This window comes from Cataglyphis hispanica, chromosome 1 (assembly GCF_021464435.1).
Source record: "Cataglyphis hispanica isolate Lineage 1 chromosome 1, ULB_Chis1_1.0, whole genome shotgun sequence".
Taxonomy (NCBI): domain Eukaryota; kingdom Metazoa; phylum Arthropoda; class Insecta; order Hymenoptera; family Formicidae; genus Cataglyphis; species Cataglyphis hispanica.
Genome location: NC_065954.1, coordinates 626964 through 635197, shown reverse-complemented (window position 1 = coordinate 635197; position 8234 = coordinate 626964). Strand labels below are relative to the sequence as shown.

Here is an 8234-nt window from a genome sequence, read left to right as displayed (position 1 = left end):
TGTGCGTGTGCGTGTGCGTGTGCGTGTGCGTGATGCGCGTAGTATATGTGCGTGCGTGCGTGCGTGCGTGCGTGCGTGCGTGCGTGCGTGCGTGCGTGCGTGCGTGCGTGCGTGCGTGCGTGCGTGCGTGGGTGCGTGCGTGCGTGCGTGCGTGCGTGCGTGCGTGCGTGCGTGCGTGCGTGCGTGCATGTTTTTATTCTATATATATTTTAAACGTATTTATAAGACATTTCTACTTATCATGGACACAAAGAATAATAATATGCACTTATTTAAAATTAATATTAACAGAACACATTTAAATGGCAGCTCTATCAGGCAATATATTTGACGTTTGTGGTTTAACATGACAGCTATTAGAATCGATCAATCAACAAGTTGACGCTTCTTTTATAATATAGGACTCTAGTGGGGAAGACAAAGGACAAAAAATTTTTTTCAGTAGAATTTGTATTAATTGATTTCTGTGATTCATTTCCAATGGAATCTAATTAAAAACTTATTTTACTTTAATTAACAAATTCACAGATAATTATTTTATTGTGAAGAACATTAGTTTTTCCATAATATTTTTAAAGTGTAATATATTCTCATTTGTTTTAAAAATATATTTTGCTACTTTGCAAATTTTGACAACATTGTCTGCATTAAACAATTTGCCATATTGTTTTCTTTTTTGCAGCATAAACAGTGATGCAAATTGTTTTAAATATTTAAGACATAAATTACATTTTATAATTTTTTTCTATTTGTTTCATATAATAAAACCTGCAATGTATGCTAAAACATCTTTCTGATATTTGCTTAATCTTATTGTTAATTGCATTTTATAATCATGCCTCACATCCCAAATAAAATCTTCCATCTCATTATATCTTTCTGATCGTCTTCTTTAGTATTTAATTTTAGGAGTAGCGTATCGTCTTTAGATGCAATTTGCATTAGATATTATATTTATATTAACATGTGTATGCAACTTCTTTAAAGCTGATTTAAATTGTTGTGCTGTTGGATTATTGTTGCATTCACCAAATCGTCGAATAGGAGCAAAAAACGTTTCTACATCATCTTGCTACATTTTGTATGTTAATATAAATGTGCTTTTCTGTAAATAAATTTTTAGCTAATAGAAGAGCACTTTTCAAACATATAATTAATCTTAAAAAATCTGTATTTTATTTTTTGTTTTGAATATAGGTTGATTATTTATTTTTAGTGATTCGATGTATTTAATAAATTTCTCATTTTTATGTTTTCCAAATTTTTTACACAAATTGTTTGTCAAGTATATTTTTTTTTTGTAAAATATTCCTTGAACTTAAGTCAAAAATATCATTGATTGTTTGACAAAATTCTGCTGTGTTGCACCTTGGAATTCTGAAAAAAATCTTAAAATTAAATCTTAAAATCTTTTTGACAACTTTTAAGAGCATTAGCAACATTAAAACCACCGAGGAGATATCATTAAAAACCGGTGGTCTTATGGGATTTAGTGTGACTGGAAAAAAAACTCGCTGCGCATTATTTTAATACATCCAGTTATTATTTTATTATCGAAAATGTATAGATCTTTTATGTAATTGCTTCAAGAATAACAAATAAACATTTTATTGTAAAATTACTGTCTTATTATCGGCAATGCAAAGATTTACTTACCCAGTCAGCCACATCTGTTCTAACAGATTTTGCCAAGCGCTTGCTATAAGTTATTGTATATTTGTATGCAATTATTGCATACAAATTTGGTACAAAATTTGTTATTACCGATTAAGCTGGCAGATTGCCGGCAAAACCCGAGCAAAACTTGCTGACATAACCAGACAGCAAATTAGTGGCAAAAACCGAGCAAAGCTTGACGTGCTTGACGATATCAAATTGGCAGCACAACCGAGCAAACCGAGCAGGATCTGTGCGCGCACAATCTGACAGCAGATTGGTGGCAGAAATCGAGCAAGATCTGCACGGAGCAGTCTGACAGCAGATTGTCAGCAAAAACTAAACAGACTTTGTTGTTTTGAAGCTATTTAAATTTTACGTATATCAATTTGACGTATTTATTAATAAACTTTTTCTGTTTATACCTTTTTTTTGAAAAAACTGATATATACAGATGATATATGTAATTTTATTTTATTAATACAAATTTTTATTAATTTTAATATGTTGTATATATATATATATATATATATATATATATATATATATATTTATATATAAGAAATGTAATTTTATTTTATTAATACAATATGTTTTTATTAATACAAATTTTATTAATATGACTTTGAAATGTATAATATAAATTATCAATATCTATATTATTAATTACTAATATAAATTTTACGTTTATGATTAAACTAAATAATAACAAAATTAAATATATACAAAGAATAAAGCAAAACATAAAATAAATATAATAAAATAATAAAATATAATAAAATAATATATATAATAAATATAATGTATGTTACAAAAATATAATAAATTTTGTTATATTAAACGGAATTAAGAAGTTGCAAGAAAATGTTAAATTGTCGCGCATTTTTGGTCTTTTCGTGCATCACAATATTTAGAAATAATTTGGATTATAAGTCAATACAATATTAGAATAGTACAAATAAGTACAAATGTTAACATTACTCATCTATCAGATAACATACAATAAAATATTTATAATAATTATTTGAATATTTTAGTTTTTACTATCCCAGACAGTACACAAAATATTTATAAAATTTGTACCAAATTTATAATAATTATTTTAATATTTTAAAATATTTTTCTGATTTTAAATTTAACAAATAAAAATTTATCATATATAAATATCATAAAAAGTATAAAAATTTTAAGAAATATTTACAAAATAGTATTACATTTATTTTTTACTTACCATAAATATTATATAAAATATTTAATCTATATTTTAATAATATATCGAATAAGTTTTTAATGATTTCTTTTCTTAATATATTAAAATATTTGATATATTAATATATTAAATAATATAATAATTAATAATTAAATAAATTAAATAAAAGAATAATAATTAATAATTAAATAAATAAAATAATTAATATATTAAAAAATAAATATAATAATATTTTGTACATATTTCTACATATTTTTATAATACATTTTATGATATTAATATATGATAAATTTTTATTTGTTAAATTTAAAATCACAAAAATATTTATTAAATATTTTGATAAATATTTATAAGTATACTATATTTTGTTTATATACAAAATATGTATAAAATGTTATTTATATAATATTTCCAAAAATAAATAGTAAAAAATGTTTATGAATATTTATTATATTATAAATATTGTGTGCTGTTTGGAATCTTGAAATAAGATGAATGTATTCGCTCATTGAAAAGAAATGAAAAAAGGAGAAAAATTACATAAAATGTATCATAATTCGCGCCACAAAGAATCGTTTTGGTAGTATAATATCCCGCTATACATTTCCGTTCCCAAGTTAAAAATGACGTGATATTATATCGCCAAAACGATATTCTCGAATAGTCTGCGCCATGATGCTCGAGTGATTGATCGTAATCTTACAGTTATAGTGCACACGTGCACAGGCCGCGATTCTCAATCATTCTCAGTTCGATAGTTGCAGTGATTAGTGGTGTGCAGTAAACGATAGTGAACGAAGAATATTGAGAAGATTATGATATTACAGGAAGAGTGTGATATTGCAGGATATTGAGCAGAGACTGAAGAGATTACGTCGCTTGCAATAATATCCTCGAGAAAACACGTAAATATGAAAACAACAAAGTTAAAATCAACTATGTCGCGAAAATTTTTGTAGTTTATCCACGAGACAACAAAGTAGTCTTCGAAAGTATCATGTACGAAATTAGACAAAATTTAAGTGCATTATTGTAAAATTTGCAATATTGTTTAAAATGCAAAATTGCCATTAAAGAATCGAATAATAATCGCGATATTGAAGATGTTCCTGGTCCATCAATTACTGAATGTTGTAGCTCTTTTTCAAATATTGTAAATGATACTTGCAATTACAAGTATGATATTATAGAAAATGATGGAGTTTCTTCTTCTGTTTCTGATGCCAGTGATATAGTTTCATCATCTTTCAAAATTACTTCCATGGAATCTTTCCACGAACGTTTAGCGTCTTGCTTGTAAATAATAATCTAATGCATATGCAAGGTAATAGGCATATTATCTCTTCTTCGAACACATCCCTGTTTTAATAAATTATCGAAAGATGTTAGAACTTTTCGATACACTACACGTGCTGTCGTGTCTAATGTAGAACCAGGAGAATATATTCATTTTGATGTAGAAGCAATATTATTAAATATCTTTCACATATTTTCATCACATATATGATTAATTAATTGGAACTAGATTTCAATCTTGATGGATATAGTTTAGATAAATCAGGTAGCATTCAATTCTGGCCAATCCAATGTAGAGTTGCAAATATACAACATGCAAGGCCAATAATAGTTGGACTTTATAAAGGTACGCATAAGCCAATTGATCCCAATATTTTTCTGGAAAAATTCATTGCGGATATTAAAAAATCATGTATAGTGAAGGTATTAATTTTCATGGTAATAAGATACCAATACGATTAAGATGTTTCATAGCTGATGCACCTGCTAGAGCTTTTGTTTTGAATCATCATGTATCATCATGTAGTCATGTATCGTACCAGCCTTGTTCCAAGTGTAAAATCTCTGGGATATATCATGAAGGTCGTTATGTTTTCAATGGCATTAATCATCTTCTTCGCCCAGATGAAGAATATATCAGGTGTTTAGATGAGGATCATCATAAAGAGAGTAGAAGCCCATTATCAATGCTTCCAATAGGTATGGTTTCACAAGTTTCTTTTGAGTATATGCACCTTGTATGCTTGGGCGTAATGAAAAAACTCTTGTCTGCATGGATATATGGAAAATATTCACATCTGTCGAAGTTATCAGGAAGATCCATCCATATGTCTACAAGACTAAATAATCTTAAAGAATATTGTCCATCCGATTTTGCAAGACGTCCCAGATCTCTCGATATATGTTCCAAGTATAAAGTGATAGAATTTCGCCAATTTCTTCTTTATACAGGCTCAGTTGTAACGTATGGTGTATTAGAGGAATGATTATATAATTTTTTATTCTTACACGCAGCAATAAGAATCATCTGCAATCGACTAGACAACACTTAAGCTTTGCAGAACTTGCGCTACAAAAATTTGTTTATAGAAGTGAAGCTCTATATGGTCCAACATTTAATACTTACAATGTCCACAATTTTCTTCATCTTATCAGCGATGTGAGACGTTTTGGTTGTTTAGATTCATTTTCCGCATTTTCTTATGAAAATAATATGTCAATTTTCAGGAAATATTGTAGGAAATCACTCTTGTGTACCTCTTCAACAGTTTTTTAATAGAATGGCAGAGATAGAAGTTGGAACAAGCAATAATCAAAATGTGATGATTTGTCTATTCGTGTATCTATGCCGCAAAATAATGATAATTGTATTCAATATCGTAAAATTAAATTTAATAACATATCATTAGGTATAGATGTACATGACAATTGTTGTATCTTACGTGATGGATCGATCTGTATCATCTTTAATATTGTGTGGATAATAACTCCTTTCGTTTGGGTGTTAAAAATTTTTTGGAGATTCATGATTTTTACTTTTTATCATATTATTTTATGACATTGGCATGATATCTTCTGTTTTTAAAATATTTAAGTGCGCTATGTTAAACAGCTAAATTTTTCATGTTCATCCAGATCAAGTCCATGAAAAATGTTACAGGATGCCTTTTCCCAATAGCACATCGACAGATGATAGCGACAGTGGAAAAAATAATTTGTAAACATTGCAATATATTGTCGCTTTTATTATACACAGCGAGAAGATGTAATATCTATGCTGTAAACTGTTTATTTTTATTTTTACAGGGATTGCCAGAACATATGTTCTCTTTTTCTTGCATCTTTCATATTTTTCTCTCTTTTGCTTTTTAATTTTGTCGCTCTTACATTTTTTCCAAAAGTGATGAAAAAAAATACTGTAATATTTTCTGTTATATTTATATTTTGCTTTCTTCTTATATTTCTTATATTTCTCGTTGTATTGCTTTTTATAGATAATGCATATTATATCTATCTCGTTATATTATCTATACTCGTTGTATATATCTATATTTTATGTTTCTTTACTCAATTTGATGTTCGAATTTCTCTGCTTTAAATATCTTCTAATATCTCTTGATAATTTGTTCTATACTGAATTGCACTTGACTCTGAAAAGCATTTTGTAGATTCATTTTAAACAAAAATATAAACATATTTACTTGAAGAAAAAAATAAATGTTATGTGTAACGGTAAAAGTTATTGCATAAAATATTTTCTATTTGATTAAGTTAGAAGCAACTTTTTGAAAGAAAAAAATAATCATAAATATTGTAAAATTGCTTCTTTTTTAAAAAATTAGTAATTAACAAATATTTATTATGAAAATCATTTTATATAAATTTATTAAGAATTTTTTTTTCTTATACATCTTATACTTCTGAATATAATTAATGTAAAATACATTTGTTACATATTATATACAATTTACAAATATATATTTTAATTTACAGGGACTTACAGATGGATAGGCCGAAGCACACTATTTAAAACCGTTACAATTATCAGACGACTTCTTTGGACGAAACTCCGAAACAAAAAAATACCGCATCAACAACTAGCGAGATTGACATCGACAAGGACATCGACGATTTGAGGAAGATTGGACAAATATGGTAAACGAAATTAATTATTTTTTTCTTCGATCATACTACAAAACCAAACATCATACACTCGCGCAAACATTTCAAAACAAATAAATGAACCAAACACAAATGATGAATTATACACAGAATTTCAACCACCAAAAAATATTAGATATAATAGAAATAATAATCAAGCACCCACAGATATTCAATCACATACAAACATTGAAGCACATGATATAAACAGTCAACATATATAGATTTTCAACCACACACAAGCGTTCAAGCATTCAGTACAAATAATCAAACACACACAGATATTGAACCGCACACAAGCATTCAAGAATACAATACAAATAGTCAAATATACACAGATATTCAACCGCAAATAAAGCATTCAATCATATACTATAAATAATCGAGCATACATAAACATTCAACTGCACACAATTCTAACAAATTAACATACATCTCAAAACACTTGTGCTGCTAATGTGTCGCAGGTATCACATACATTACACACATATCCTTCCACACAATAACACATCAAACATAGCAACTAAAAAAGCAATGTACACTAATGATACATTCTTCGAGTTACAGAATAATACGGCAACATTATCTCTCCAGGACAGTGTATCACTCGAAGACAGGCTCATCAAAGATCGGCTCATGGTCAACGTACCTTAACACACGCTGAAACAATGATAGATGGATAAATTCAAATATTTATTTGTACAAAATAAATCATTGTATAAATTTAATAAAAATACTGATTCTATATAATAATAAAAGTCACAGTAATATCTGATGTTTAAAGTTACCTGTAAACATTATTTAATCTTTCAGAAGAATGCATAGCTGCATAGTACGTGTAGAAGCAGAGCTGAAGTGTCAAATATGTGTCGTATTTATTAAAATGTGACATCTCTATTATGACATCCTTGTAATATATGTAATTATTTGCTTATAGACGAATGAATACTTTGTTGGAAAAAGTATTAAATGTGTGCAGCATCATCATCAACCAACATAGCCATTCTCCCGATATCATCTGCAACTCAAATGGATACATTTGAAGGAATTAATGAGGAAGGTTATTCTGTCGTCGTAAATAAACGAGAAACGTGTATGCTTTTTATAATTTTTAAGAAGAAAATGCCGTTGAGTAAGGACCCACGAAAAACGAGTGAGTCTCGATTGCGCACATTACAGATCGGACACGACAAAATTTCCCGATCGGACACAGGCCCGATCGGACACAGGCCCGATCGGACACAGACTCAATCGGACGCCGTCCCGATCGGACACAGACCCGATCGGACACAGGCTCGATCGGACACAGACGCTATACCAAAGTACATGTATGGACAGGAAGCAAGATCGCGCGCGCACACACACATACACGGAGGGGGGAGGGGGTGCAAGGGGGGCCTTTGGCCCCTCT

General features: G+C 28.9%; 1 long non-coding RNA gene across 1 annotated transcript; it reads right to left on the bottom strand.

Annotated features, from left to right (window-relative positions):
• Positions 1 to 5093: 5093 nt before the first annotated feature.
• Positions 5094 to 7477, bottom strand: LOC126854706 (uncharacterized). The gene is made up of 4 exons (XR_007688145.1): positions 6664 to 7477; positions 5605 to 6312; positions 5289 to 5505; positions 5094 to 5199 (listed from the first exon to the last, which is right to left on the bottom strand). It is a non-coding gene; the product is annotated as an uncharacterized LOC126854706 (long non-coding RNA).
• Positions 7478 to 8234: the final 757 nt, after the last annotated feature.